Raw genomic sequence first — 15437 nt, 5'->3', positions numbered from 1 at the left:
GGACAGGCTTCGGGGAGTCAGGACATGAGTCACTTGCTGCAATATTCCTTGCCTTTGATGTGGTTTTGTAGCCATTCTGTTTGTATAGCAGGCCTAGTTCAGTTAATGGTCAATGTTAACTCTTGAGATATTGATCGTGGAAGATTCACTGATGGTAAAGTGTTGAATATCAAGGGGCAATGATTAGATTATGTCTTACTGGAGTTGTTCATTGCCGGCATTTCTGTGGTACGTATTCTATTTGCCACTTGTCAGTCCAAGCCTGGATATTGTCCAGGTGTTGTTGTGTTTGAACATGGATTGCTTTTAGTATCCGTGGAGTCTTGGATGTGCTGAACATTGCACAATCATTGGTGAACAACCCTACTTCTGACTTTATGATGGAGGGAAGGTCCAATATGTTGTGGTATCATAAAACAAACTTAAAGTCCCGCATGGTGGTACAGGTAAAAACCAATTTTTTAAAAGATAAGACCTTACAGTGAATGTTGAAGGTGCCTTGCTCTGGTTATTTGCAAAGCATCTTTGCTATGCTTGACCTGCATTTCCCAAAAATGGAAAATATAGAGTTGTTTAGCGTCAACCTCCTTAAAAAGCTGCAAAGTTTTGCAGAAAGAAATTTAATTTGAAATGTCAAAATCCAAGTTTATGTACATTTGCCTGTTCACTTAGAGCACTGTTATTTGCTATATTCCAAAGATTAGGCTGATTGAAGTTACCCTTCTAACCTGTTATAACTCGAAAACAAGGTTTCTAGTTTGAGCCTGAATGCATGTTGTATGGAAAATAGGCTTTCAATCATCATTTCTGTGCTGACATTCAAGAATGTGTCTTTTATTCAAAGGCACTCGAATGAAACAGTGTTATTAGCTCCTGAAGCCATGTTTCAGATTACTGTAAAATTCTTGCAAAGTGAACCGTAATGCATTAAATAAATTTATACAAATGAGACTAGTATCAACATAGATCAATCTCATAGCAATAGCATTAAAAGGATCTGTGAGAGTTTAGAGGTGATGGTGATGCAGTAGTAGTTGTTGAACAAATAATCCAGAGGCTAATCCTTTGGGGTCACAAATTGAAACCCCACCACAGGAACGACTGGAAGTTTAATTACAATTAATAATAAAATTGGAGCTGAGAGGTTGTAGCTAGCCTTAGTAATGGTAAACCACTGATTTACTTGTGCTCCTTAGGGAAAGATCTGCTATCCTCAGCCAATTTGGCCTACAATGTGACTTGTGGGTTGATTCTTAAAACCGTGTCACACAGCTGAACAAACCATTCAGTTCAAGGCTAAAAAATGTTTGGTGGAATATCCATTATTAGTTAGTTCAATAAGAAAAGGCATGTTCTCGGCAAAAAGACATAAGATTGATTTCTCTTCAAAGACTCCCATTTGTGAATAAATTCTGGAATAGTGGTGCAATTTTATGATGTAATGGAACAAGGATGAAACAGTATGATAATCACATACTCACCATAAAAGCAATATACTTTAGGAAAATTAGGCCAGTTTTACATGGTGTTTTTAAAGTTCATTCATGGGATATGGGCATCAGTGGCTGAAAGAAGATGCTGAGCTTCTTTCTTGAACCTCTGTAATCTATTTAGTGTTGGTGTGCTATTAGGGAGGGGATTCCAGAATTTTGACCCACTGAAAGAATGGCAGATCTTTTTCAAGCCACAATAGTGACTGGCTTTGGTGGTGGGTGTTAGAACTTGCAGGTGATGGTGTTCCCATGGATCTTCTGCTCTTGTCTTTCTAGATAGGAGTGACCTGTGTTTGGGAGGTGCTGCCTAAGGAGTCTTGGTACAGCACAATTTCTGCAGTGCAACTTGTAGATGGTACATAAATCAAAAAAAAATTTGCACATGCTGTAAATCGAACAAAAATAAAAATTGCTGGCAAAGTTCAGCAGATGTGGCAGCATCTGTGGCAAGAAGTCAGAGTTAACGTGTCAGGTCGAGTGACCCTTCCTCAGACCTGTTCTGAAGAAGGGTTACTCGACCCAACAGGTTAACTCTGCTTTCTCTCCACAGACACAGCCAGACCTGCTGAGATTTTCCAGCAATTTCAATTTTTGTTGTAGATAGTACACTTTACTGCTATTGATCTTCAGTGATAGAAAGAGTGAACATTGTGGATTAGGTGCCAGTCAAGCCTCTGTTTTGTCCAGGGTGTTGCTTTCTTTATTTCTTTTCTTTAATTGATTCATTCATGGGATGAGGGCATTGCTGGCTAGTCAGCATTTGTTGCCCATTTCTAATTACCAAGAGGTCAGTTAAGAGTCAACCACATTGCTATGGGTCTGGAGTCACATCTAGATCAGACCTGGTAAGGGTGGCAATTTCCTTCCCTAAAGGACTTTAGTGACCCAGATGGTTTTTTTCTGACAAACAGCAATGAATTCATGGTTGTCATTTGACTCTTAATTCCATACTTCTTTTATTCAATTTTTATTTTCAAATTCGCCATCTGCAATGGCAGGATTCAAACCTAGTCCCCAGAACATTACCTGGGTCTCTGAATTAACAGGCCAGCAAAAATACCACCAGGTCATTGTGTGTCCGCTAACTATGACCAATACTGTCATCGACATATAGGAGTGTGGCAAGCATATTGGTGAGGATGAGGTCAGGTATGTTTTCACTGTTTATTGGTTGTCTCACCACCTGCAGCAGACCCAGTCTAGAAGCTATTTTCTTTAGAAATTGACCATGTCCCACAATAGTGATTCTGCCAAGCTACTCTTGGTGTTGATCATTGAAGCTAGAGGGCATTGCACTCCCAGTGCATTCTCCGAGTGACACTCATCATGGAAGGGTACTGATTAACAGATGAGTGAGGCAGTTTGTGGTAATCAGTAGGAGGTTTCCCTACTCATGTTTGATCTGATACTATGAGATTTTATGGGGTCCGGCATCAAATTTTAGGACTCCCAGGGCAACTTCATCCCCACTGTATGCCACTGCACCTGTGCGGGGTTCGCCTGCCGATGGAACTGCACATGCCCAAGGGTGATTTTTTTTTTCAGGAACATTGCAAATTATGATTTCATGAATATGATCATGTTGCTTGGCTGGCCTGTGTAGGCAGCTGTCCCAATTTTGCCAATAGCCCCCAGACGTTTCATAAAGACAATTTTAGGTCAGAGTTTGCTATGGTTACTTTTGCTGTCTGGGTCAGTGCCAAGTGGTCCATGGTGGCACAATACAAGCAAGACTGTTGTCCTCTGAGTTTGTGGCATGGTGTTCGAGCGGAGCTGAGACTTAATTTTGAAAAGCTGTACAGAAACATAACTACTAAAAGAGGAACAAAAACAGAAATTGCTGGAAAATCTCAGCAGGACTGGCAGCACCTGTGGAGACAAATCAGAGTTAAAGTTTCAGGTCCAGTGACCCTTTTCAAAGCAAAGGAACACTAAAAGAGGAACACTAGAATGCTCAGAGATGCAGAAAATTGCTGAAAGTCACATAGAGTCACAGAAACAGAAGGAGCAGACCATAGCTGAAAGCACTGGATAAGATACAATGGCTGTATACTTTCCTCACCTGGCATTAGGTGAAGCAGAACAACAGAAATGAAGTTAAACTGGCAGTTTTTCTATTCATATGGCAGAATACAAAATTAGGACAGATTTAGAGCGGGTTCAGAAAAGATTTACCAGGATGTTGCTGGGAATGGAGGGTATGATTATAAAAATAGGCTGGATAGGCTGGGGCCTTTTTCACTGGAGCATAGGAGGTTAAAGGGTTAACACAGAAACATAGAAGATAAGAGCAGGAAGCGGCTATTTGGCCCTTCAATCCTGCTCCGTCATTCTTCATGTTCATTGCTGATTGTCCAACTCAAGAGCCTAATCTTGCTTTCTCCCATAACCTTTCATCCCATTCACCCTAAGTTTTATTTATTCATTCACAGGATGAGGCAATTGCTGGCAGGGCAGCATTTATTGCCCATCCCTAATTGTCTGGAGGGCTTTATGAGTCAACTACATTGCTGCAGGTCAGGAGTGACATGTAGTCCAGACCAGGTAACGATGGTAGCTCCCTTTCCTAACGGATATTAGTGAACCAGATGGGTTTTCCTGACAGTCAACAATGGATTCACGGTCATCATTAAATTCTTAATTCCAGATATTTATTGAATTCAAATTCCACCTTCTGCTGTGGTGGGATTCAAGCCTGGGTCCCCAGAATGTTATCTTGGTCTCTTGATTAATAGTTCAGCGATAATATCATTTATCGCCTCCCCTATATCTAGTCGCCTCATGAATACATTCAATGTTTTGGCATCTACTATAGAGTAAAAATGAAAAGAAAGCATGCTTGGGAGAGCCATCGGCCAAAGATTCTGATGAATCACTGTATGCCAAATGACAGGTTGGTTCAGTCACATCAATTGATGATAAATCATTTATAACTTGGAATAATGACTGCAGGACCAGAACATCAAATCAACATAAATGCCAGATAGACACTGATGTACCATGCATCATCATGACCTTCACAGACCTGAGCAAAGTAGCATAAAATGGGAGTTAGAAAATGAATTCTTTGAAAGTAAGGTTGATGCTACCTGATGGCACTATATTCATGCTGAAAGGACAAATTAATTTGTGAATCAATGCATAAATAACAATGATATAGAGCTCCAGATCATGGGCAGCAAGCAAAAGCCACTGAGCTGGACTAAGTCTAAGACTTGGACCGGTAACTCTCAATACCAAAAGAGATTTGCAATTTGTCACAGCTGCTAAACCATTGATCATGGAACACATCTTAGAGAGTTACAACAAGATCATTTGAGAGATACAGACGGTTGTGCATGCTATTTGGCATTTCAAGAAGAATATCAACGCACACAACATAAGCTAGTTAATGCCATTCCTAGGATGAGATTGTAGTGGATGATATGCAAGTTTATTGGATGTAGAGAGACAATGGAAGGAGGCACTGCTGACCCCAAGTAAAATCTGTTGTGACTGCTCAGTAGAGTTCATCAGATGAACCTGAAGCTGAACAAGAAGAAAATGCAAATTACAATGCCTAAAGTCAAATACATAGATCATGACAGCAAAACTTATTCACCCTGATCACAAAATATTGAGAGTTGTAGCAGCAAAGCAACGACCAACAAGTTTTGAAAGCAATGCATTGATTTATTAGATTCATAAACTACTTAGAAAAAGAATTGACTAATTTGTCATTGGAGTCTCAGCAATTATGCTATCTCACTGCCAAAGAAGTGCAGTGGTATTGAGCACATAACAAGAAGCAGCATTCATGAAAATCAAGTAACTAGAGATGGCAATACCAGTGTTGAAATAATATGACTTAAAAATGATTCACCTTGTAGTATGATGCCAGTAAAGCAGGACTTGGAGCGATCTTAACGCAGCACTAGTTACATTTGCATCTTGGGAAGGACAACAATGCTGTGTTGAGAGAAAGAGGGCTTTGCTTATGAAAACTTTTCATCAATACCCACTTGGAAGAGACCCTGAGAGGATACTTCAAATCTTTTTTCTTAAGTTGCTGCTATCATCTCCAAAACATCCATAAATAATGTTATTTCTATTAAAGAGGTAGCATCTGGATGTGACATACTAGATTGGGAAGCAGATGTATTTCACTGACAAATTGCTGAGAGCTGCACTAACTATGAAAAACGTAGAGGTGTTATGACAGTGTGTGAAATCTTCCAGATCCAATATGAAGCATTATTCTTACTCTGTATGTCATCACCCCAGCAGAAACACTGAATATAACAGAAATATACCTTTCTCAAATCAAATAAACTACTCAAAAAGATGCAACACTCCAAGTATTGCAGGATGTAGTGATGACAGAATGACCTAAAAGCGTCAAGACACTACTGTGTCAACAAGTGCATTTTGGGCATACAGAAAAAAACTGACAGCCCAGGATTGGCATATTGTACAAAGAAAATTGAGTCATTATCCCTAAGGAGTGAGAAGAGAGACATTGAAGTGCATCCATACAAGCCATTAAGGAATCGAGTTGAGTCAGAGAAAGGGAAGTGGTATGTGGTCATTGATTTCATTGCTCATTGTTGGACAGTAGAACACATCAGCCAGCGTAGCATTTATAATGAATACCAAGCTAAGCCAGCTAAAGTGCCACTGATGGCATTTGGATAAAGCTTCTCACTTGCAGAATCTGATTATATTGTCATTGTGGGCTGCTATTCTGACTACTGGGAGGTAGGCCAGCTGACTTCAGTGCCTTCCGCTGAGATGGATTGAAGAAGGGAGGATGGGTATAAGGTTAAAATAATGAGCATGGTGTATGGGGGACAGCAAGCAGTTTAGGGATGTGATAATGGAAACTGCAGATGCTGGAGAATCCAAGATAATGAAATGTGAGGCTGGATGAACACAGCAGGCCCAGCAGCATCTCAGGAGCACAAAAGCTGACGTTTCGGGCCTAGACCCTTCATCAGAGAGGGGGATGGGGAGAGGGTTCTGGGATAAATAGGGAGAGGGGGGAGGCGGACCGAAGATGGAGAGAAAAGAAGACAGGTGGAGAGGAGAGTATAGGTGGAGAGGTGGCGCAGTGGTAGTATGGCGACAATCCGACCCCACCATCCAAGACACAACCAGCCCAGCTCTTCCCCTCCACCCACTGCATCCCAAAACCAGTCCAGCCTGTCTCCGCCTCCCTAACCTGTTCTTCCTCTCACCCATCCCCTCCTCCCAACCCAAGCCGCACCTCCATTTCCTACCTACTAACCTCATCCCACCTCCTTGACCTGTCCGTCTTCCCTGGACTGACCTATCCCCTCCCTACCTCCCCACCTATACTCTCCTCTCCACCTATCTTCTTTTCTCCATCTTCGGTCTGCCTCCCTCTCTCTCCCTATTTATTCCAGAACCCTCACCCCATGCCCCTCTCTGATGAAGGGTCTAGGCCCGAAATGTCAGCTTTTGTGCTCCTGAGATGCTGCTGGGCCTGCTGTGTTCATCCAGCCTCACATTATCTAAGCAGTTAGAACATAGAACATAGAACATAGAACAGTACAGCACAGAACAGGCCCTTCAGCCCACAATGTTGTGCCGACCATTGATCCTCATGTATGCACCCTCAAATTTCTGTGACCATATACATGTCCAGCAGTCTCTTAAATGACCCCAATGACCTTGCTTCCACAACTGCTGCTGGCAACGCATTCCATGCTCTCACAACTCTCTGCGTAAAGAACCTGCCTCTGACATCCCCTCTATACTTTCCACCAACCAGCTTAAAACTATGACCCCTCATGCTAGCCATTTCTGCCCTGGGAAATAGTCTCTGGCTATCAACTCTATCTATGCCTCTCATTATCTTGTATACCTCAATTAGGTCTCCTCTCCTCCTCCTTTTCTCCAATGAAAAGAGACCGAGCTCAGTCAACCTCTCTTCATAAGATAAGCCCTCCAGTCCAGGCAGCATCCTGGTAAACCTCCTCTGAACCCTCTCCAAAGCATCCACATCTTTCCTATAATAGGGCGCCCAGAACTGGACGCAGTATTCCAAGTGCGGTCTAACCAAAGTTTTATAGAGCTGCAACAAGATCTCACGACTCTTAAACTCAATCCCCCTGTTAATGAAAGCCAAAACACCATATGCTTTCTTAACAACCCTGTCCACTTGGGTGGCCATTTTAAGGGATCTATGTATCTGCACACCAAGATCCCTCTGTTCCTCCACGCTGCCAAGAATCCTATCCTTAATCCTGTACTCAGCTTTCAAATTCGACCTTCCAAAATGCATCACCTCGCATTTATCCAGGTTGAACTCCATCTGCCACCTCTCAGCCCATCTCTGCATCCTGTCAATGTCCCGCTGCAGCCTACAACAGCCCTCTACACTGTCAACGACACCTCCGACCTTTGTGTCGTCTGCAAACTTGCTGACCCATCCTTCAATTCCCTCGTCCAAGTCATTAATAAAAATTACAAACAGTAGAGGCCCAAGGACAGAGCCCTGTGGAACTCCACTCACCACTGACTTCCAGGCAGAATATTTTCCTTCTACTACCACTCGCTGTCTTCTGTTGGCCAGCCAATTCTGTATCCAAGCAGCTAAGTTCCCCTGTATCCCATTCCTCCTGACCTTCTGAATGAGCCTACCATGGGGAACCTTATCAAATGCCTTACTGAAGTCCATATACACCACATCCACAGCTCGACCCTCATCAACCTTTCTAGTCACATCCTCAAAAAACTCGATAAGGTTTGTAAGGCATGACCTACCCCTCACAAAGCCGTGTTGACTGTATTTGATCAAGCCATGCTCTTCCAGATGGTCATAAATCTTATCCCTCAGAATCCTTTCTAACACCTTGCAGACGACAGACGTGAGACTTACCGGTCTATAATTGCCGGGGATTTCCCTATTTCCTTTCTTGAAGAGAGGAATTACATTTGCCTCTCTCCAGTCCTCAGGTACGACTCCAGTGGAGAGCGAGGATGCAAAGATCTTCGCAAGTGGCGAAGCAATTGCATTTCTCGCTTCCCAAAGCAGCCGAGGACAAATCTGATCCGGGCCTGGCGACTTGTCAATCTTAATGTTTGACAAAATTTTCAGCACATCAGCTTCGTCTATCTCTATCCATTCCAGCATGCACACCTGCTCTTCAAAGGTTTCATTCAGTTTAGGGAGGCAGTTTGCTGAAATATATTCATATAAAGAAATATTTAGTGTAGTTCAGATAGTTTAACTGTATATGCACAAGAGGAACATTTACCAATTAATGGAAGCAGCAGCTGTTATTTGTTGTTGGAGAAGGGGGTCATGCTATATGACCCCTAGATCACAGGTCGTTAGCATCGCACAATACAGTTATCGTTTACTTAGGGTTCAGAGACTATCGTTATGGCTAAGACAGTCATACAAGCATTAAACATAAGGGAAGGTTTGAATGTTAGGAATATAGAGTAGAATTCCTACAGTGTGGAAACAGGCCATTCAGCCCATCAAGTCTACACAGACTCTCTGGAGAGCATCCAACCAGACCCATCCCCTTACTCTATCCCCGTAATCCTGCATTTCCCATGGTTAACACACCTAACCTGCACATCCCCTGGACACGTGGGGCAATTTCACATGGCCAATCCACCTAACCTGCACATCTTTGGACAGTGGGAGGAAACTGGAGGACCCAGCAGAAACTCACATTGATGCGGGGAGAATGTGCAGACTCCACACAGTCACCCAAGGGTGGAATCAAATCTGGATCCCTGGTGCTGTGAAGCAGCAGTGCTAAGCACTGAGCCACTGTGCCACCCATGATGGAGCAACTGGTAGGGACAGATAAGCCTGAAGATAGCACAGAAGTGGAAGCCCTGTTGAAATTAGAGGATGCAGCACTTTATAAGAAACTAAACTGCATCCTAATTTTGCGGTCAATGATGGACGTATAGCTTATTTTTGCCAATATTGCATGTTACCATGTGAAAATGTATAAATATGTTTTAAATTTTAAATGGTCAATGTCTTGGAGCTTGACTCTGAGGTTTCTCCCACACTGGCACAACTTGAATAAACATCGTCTTATTACGACCTACTCAAACTGAAGATTCGATTTGTTTAATCCCCTCCAACATGGTCAAATGCCTAGAAGTATACTTCAGCCATTACAGCATTCCTGATATTGTCATGGGCATGAATGACCCTCAATTCACGAATGAAGAATTCATTCTTAAATGCACATGGAGGATAGTAAAATGTAGGGTATGCAGTGTAGATTGATCTTAGTAGGATAATAGGTCGGCACAACATCTAGGGCCGAAGGCCCTGTACTGTGCTGCACTGTTCTATGTTCTATGTTTCGGGTCTGGTAACCCTTCTTCAGAGCTGAGTTCTGAGGAAGGATCATTGCACCTGAAACATTAACTTTGATTTTTTTCTTCACAGATACTGCCAGACCTGCTGAGCTTTTCTAGCAACTTGTGTTTTTGTAAAGATCAACCAAATCCTGTTGAGAGAGAAAATCAAAATCTAGTGCATTGGATTCATTCAAGATGAAGAAGTGCGAACAAAGAGTAGAAATTCCTTGATTTTCACTGGAGAACATCATTTTCTCATAGCATTTGTTTTAGGTCAAAAGCATATTTTGAAGAACATCTCAACAGCTCTGGGTCATTCGTAACTAATTATGTTGATTATTAAACTTCAGAGAACCTCAAGGAACTCATTAGATTTCTGGTCAATATGTGGGAGATGTATGATGGGGATTCAGTTAATTGAAACACAAAGATTATGTTTTTAATAGTGCATTTTAGCAGAGTGAAACAACCTGAGGCACCTCACAGGACAGTTAATAACACAAACCTTGAGAATACACATATTAAGAGAAATGAGCAAACTATTATAATGGTTAACGAGCCAGGTTTTAGAGTAATAGGTCTGATTTTTTTCTAGGGGTATTGGCTGGCAGGTAACAGTGGTGAGTGCCCACCCCTCCCCACTTCCACCAACCTCTTCTCTCCATATTGGCTGTCCAACAGCCATACTGCACTCTCAGTAGCCTTAACAAGTTTAGAAACTGATTTCTACCCCTCAGTGAAAGGAGGCTCATCACTGAGAGCAGTTTTGCAGGCTCAGTAGCACCAAATAAGAGTAATGTGGCCTGCTGGGACTGTGAGGAACCTCTTATCCTGCACCTTCTCCAGCCTTCAACCCACCAACCTCCCCACCCAGTATTGATAGGATTGGATCAGGTGCTTGACAGGATAGATATGAACAAGTCACCCATCACAGGTACTGTGATGAGTGAATTCTGAGCTTTTTCAAGAGATCAGGCATCCTATGGAAGAGGGGATCTGGGCCAGGAGGGTGTCACAAACTCAGAGACCGGGAGAGAGGTACAATCTTGACCTCAACTTTGGTGAGAAGGAAGAGTATTGATGAAGCTGAATGCAGAGTATTGTGTACAGTTTTAGTTCCTGTGTTTAAAAATAAACTGGTATTGGAAGCTGTTCAAAAGAGATTCACTAGGCTGATTCCTGGGATGGAAAGCTCGACTAGTTACACCTTTATTCATTGAAGTTTAGAAGCATGCGGGCATTCTTATTGAAATATACTTGATTCTGAAGGGAATGGTCACTGGACCCAAAACAATATCAGGGAGTTGATAACTATACTTAGCTGGATAAAAGAGGAGTTGAAGCTTGGGGCAAATCACCCGTGATCCTGTTGAATGACAGGGCAGGCTTGAGGGGTAGAATGCTTGCTCTGACTAGCAAAGAGGGGATAGGTCAGTCCGGGGAGGACGGACAGGTCAAGGGGGTGGGATGAGGTTAGGAGGTAGGAAATAGAGGTGTGGCTTGAGGTGGAAGAAGGGGATAGGTGGGAGGAAGAACAGGTCAGGGAGGCAGGGACGAGCTGGGCTGGTTGTGGGATGCATTGGGGGGAGGGGAGATTTTGAAACTTGTGCAATCCACATTGATAGCATTGGGCTTCAAGTTTCCCAAGCGGAATATGAGTTGCTGTTCCTGCAACTTTCAGGTGTCATCGTTGTGGCACTGCAGGAGGCCCAGGATGGACATGTCATCTAAGGAATGGGAGGGGGAGTTAAAATGGTTTGCGACTGGGAGGTGCAGTTGTTTATTGCGAACCAAGTGTAGATGTTCTGCAAAGCGGTCCCCAAGTCTCTGCTAGGCTTCCCCAATGTAGAGGAAGCCACAATGGGTACAGTGGATGCAGTATACCACATTGGCGGATGTGCAGGTGAACATCTGCTTGATATGGAAAGTCATCTTGGGCCTGAGATGTGGGTGAGGGAGGAGGTGTGGGGGCAAATCTAGCACTTCCTGCGGTTGCAGGAGAAAGTGCTGGGTGTGGTGGGGTTGGAGGGGAGTGTGGAGCAGACAAGGGAGTCCCAGAGAGTGGTCTTTCCGGAAAGCAGATAAGGGTGGGGATGAAAAAATGTCTTTGGTGGTGGGGTTGGATTGTAGATGGCAGAAGTGTCAGAGGATGATGTGTTGTATCCAAAGGTTGATGGGGTGGTACGTGAGGATGAGGGAGATTCTCTTTTGGCGGTTATTGCAGGGATGGGCTCTGGGGGGTGAGTTAAGGGAAATGCAGGAGACATGGTCGAGAGTGTTCTCGACCACTGCGGGGTGAAGTTGTTGTCCTTGAAGAACGAGGTCATCTGGGATGTACAGGAGTGGTAACCTGTTCTTCCTCTCACCTATCCCCTCCTCCCATCTCAAGCCGTACCTCCATTTCCTACCTCCTAACCTCATCCCGCCCCCTTGAGCTGTCCATCCTCCCCGGACTGACCTATCCCCTCCCTACTTTCCCACCTATACTGGCCTCTACAGGTTCCATCCCCACCCCTTTAACTTGTCTGTCTCCTCTCCACCTACCTTCTCCTCTATCCACCTTCGATCCGCCTCCCCCTCTCTCCCTATTTATTTTAGAACCCTCTCCCCATCTCCCTTTTCTGATGAAGGGTCTAGGCCCAAAATGTCAGCTTTTGTGCCCCTAAGATGCTGCTTGGCCTGCTGTGTTCATCCAGCTCCACACTTTGTTATCTTGGATTCTCTAGCATCTGCAGTTCCCATTATCTCTGCTTACTCCTACTCTTCTTTTTCTTATGTTCTTATGTCTATTTCTTTTTGCGTTTCAGAACTAATAAACTCCCGCTTTGATAGCTTAAGAAATCCTAGTTAAACTGGCTCCTTTTAAAACATAAATTTATTTGGGTCTGGGAGAAAGGCATCCACAAGGGAAGGAATCCTTTTCTAAATAGTTTTGTTGCAGCCAACAGCGGGGTTGGATGAATGAAGAGGGGGAGCCAGTTCATCCTTCCTCAATTAGGAACTTCAGTTTGGGGTATCCCCTTTGGTATCATAATGAATTGACGAGCTTTGCATTGTGTCTGGCCATAAGATAGCAAATAGAAAGACTTTATTTCCTTGCCTACCTAATCTAAGGCTCTTGTAGTCGTGTTCTCTTTTATCTAATCTCCACTTGAAGGAAGGAAGCGAAGTGAAGAGTTTTAATGAGTTAAATCTAGAATTCAGGGTCAGAGATTGTGGAACAATGAAACCAATGATTGAGATCTGGAGCAGATTACAGAGATAGGGATGGGTCATGCAGGAACACGCAAAGAGAATGATGAAACTTTTAAAATTATTTTGTGGATCAATTAATTTTTGAAAACAAGAGTTTGTCAAAGGATGGAAATTCTGTAACAAGAATTCACCTCCTGATTCCCCAGAGCCCATCCACCATTTACAAGGTACTAGTAAGGAGTATGATGGAATAGTCCCCACTTGTCTAAATGGGTGCAGGTCTAACAGCACTCAAGACGCTCAACAACATCCAGGACAAAGCAGCTCACTTGACTGGTACCACATCCACCACCTTCAACATTCATTTCCTTCACTTTATTTCTTGTATACACTTCAGTTTAGGAGGATGAGAGGTGATCTGATTGAGACATATAAGATTATTAAGGGATTGGACAATCTGGAGGCAGGAAGTATGTTTCCTTTGATGGGGGAGTCCAGAACCAGAGGACACAGTTTAAAAATAAGGGGTAGGCCATTTAGAACGGAGTTGAGGAAAAACTTCTTCACCAGAGAGTGGTGGATATATGGAATGCTCTGCCCCAGAAGGCAGTGGAGGCCAAGTCTCTGGATAGTTTCAAGAAAGAGATAGATAGAGCTGTGAAAGATAGTGGAATCAAGGGTTATGGGGATAAGGCAGGAACAGGATACTGATGGTGGATGATCAGCCATGATCATAATGAATGGTGGTGCTGGCTGGAAGGGCCGAATGGCTTACTCCTGCACCTATTGTCTATTGTCTATTCACCACAGTGGCAGAAATACCATCATCTGCAAGTTCTCCTCCAAGTCACATATGACCCTGACTTAAAAATATTTCACTGCTCCTTCAGTGTTATTGGAACAAAATTCTGGAACTCCCTTCGTAACAACATGGTGGGTGCCATTATACCTCAAGATCTGCAGTATTCTAATGAGGTAATTCATGATCACTTCTCCACAATGGTGAGGGATGTGGAATAAATGCTGATCTAGCCAGTGATACACGTATTCCATGAATGCACAAGAAGCAAAACAGGTGCCAGTGTAGGCCAGCAGTTGCCATTGGCCGGTCCAACATTTATTACCCATCCTAACTGAGTGGCTTGATAGAAAACTTCAGAGGGTGATTTAAGAGTCAACCTCATTATTACTGGCTGGAATTAAGCTTGACCAAGGAAGGATAGAACATTTCCTTCCCTAAAAGACAATTGTGAACTAGACTGGGGAGGTGATAGCCTTGTGGCATTATCACTGGACTGGTAACCCAGAGACCCAGGTAATGTTCTGGTGACTCAAATTCAAATCCCACTATGGTGGAATTTGAATTCAACAAAAATCTGGAATGGAGTCTAATGATGACCATGAATCCATTGTCAATTGTTGTAAAAAAAACTTATCTGGCTCACTAATGTCTTTTAGGGAAGGAAACTGCCAGACTTACTGCTCTGGCCTACATGTGACTCCAGATCCACAGCAACACGGTTGACTCTTAAATGCTATCTGGGCAATTAAGGATGGGCAATAAATGCTGGCCTAGGCAGCAACACCTTCCTCCAATGAACAAATAAAAAAAAATCAGTTTGTACAACACTCAGCAATAGTTTCCACAGTTACCACTGAGACTCGCTTCCAGTTTCAGATTGCATTAACTACATTTAAATTATATCATAAGTCATGGTGGGATTTAAATCCTTGCCCCCAGAGCATAGCCTGGGCTACTGGATTACTAGCCTAGTGACTACACCACCACCACCTCCCAAAAAGGGCATCAGACTTGGTACAAGCAAGTTTTGGATGAGTTCAGATTCACAAGGAGTTTTAAAAAGCCCAGCTGTGCAGCCAGCTCACAAATCCATCTTGCCTATGTCGCACAATTTACCATTTCAATACAATTTTGTTTTTAATGTAACGAAACCAACTAAGACTTGCCAACTGCAGTCGATTGCTGCTTTATAAAGCACCAATAACATGATATAATTACACAGCAGCCAAGTTCAGTGCCCCAACAGCTGGCTAATGGGCATTGTATGAAGCCAAAACAATTATGAGAGAAAGGTTTCAATTTTCTTTTATGCACTAAATACTGAAAAAGACTGAACAGGGATAGATTCAGCATATCCTCAGCTGTGTGAGCTTAGTGTGATCCCTATCACAATTAATGCAAATAATTCCTGGTCTTAGATATAATTCAAAAGCAAATTAGCAACTTTCAATGGTCGTTTTATCTGCTCAATCCTACTTTACCTACCCCATTTAAAATTTTGCCTTCTAAATTTCAACTTGGAGGAAAATTTGTTAGTCAGGCCATTTTGCTGGTTATTATAGTTGGAAATTCACTGCTAACTCACAACGTTGGAGATGCGGTTT

Source organism: Stegostoma tigrinum, chromosome 7, assembly GCF_030684315.1.
Source record: "Stegostoma tigrinum isolate sSteTig4 chromosome 7, sSteTig4.hap1, whole genome shotgun sequence".
NCBI lineage: Eukaryota > Metazoa > Chordata > Chondrichthyes > Orectolobiformes > Stegostomatidae > Stegostoma > Stegostoma tigrinum.
Note: the sequence above shows the minus strand (reverse complement) of the source record.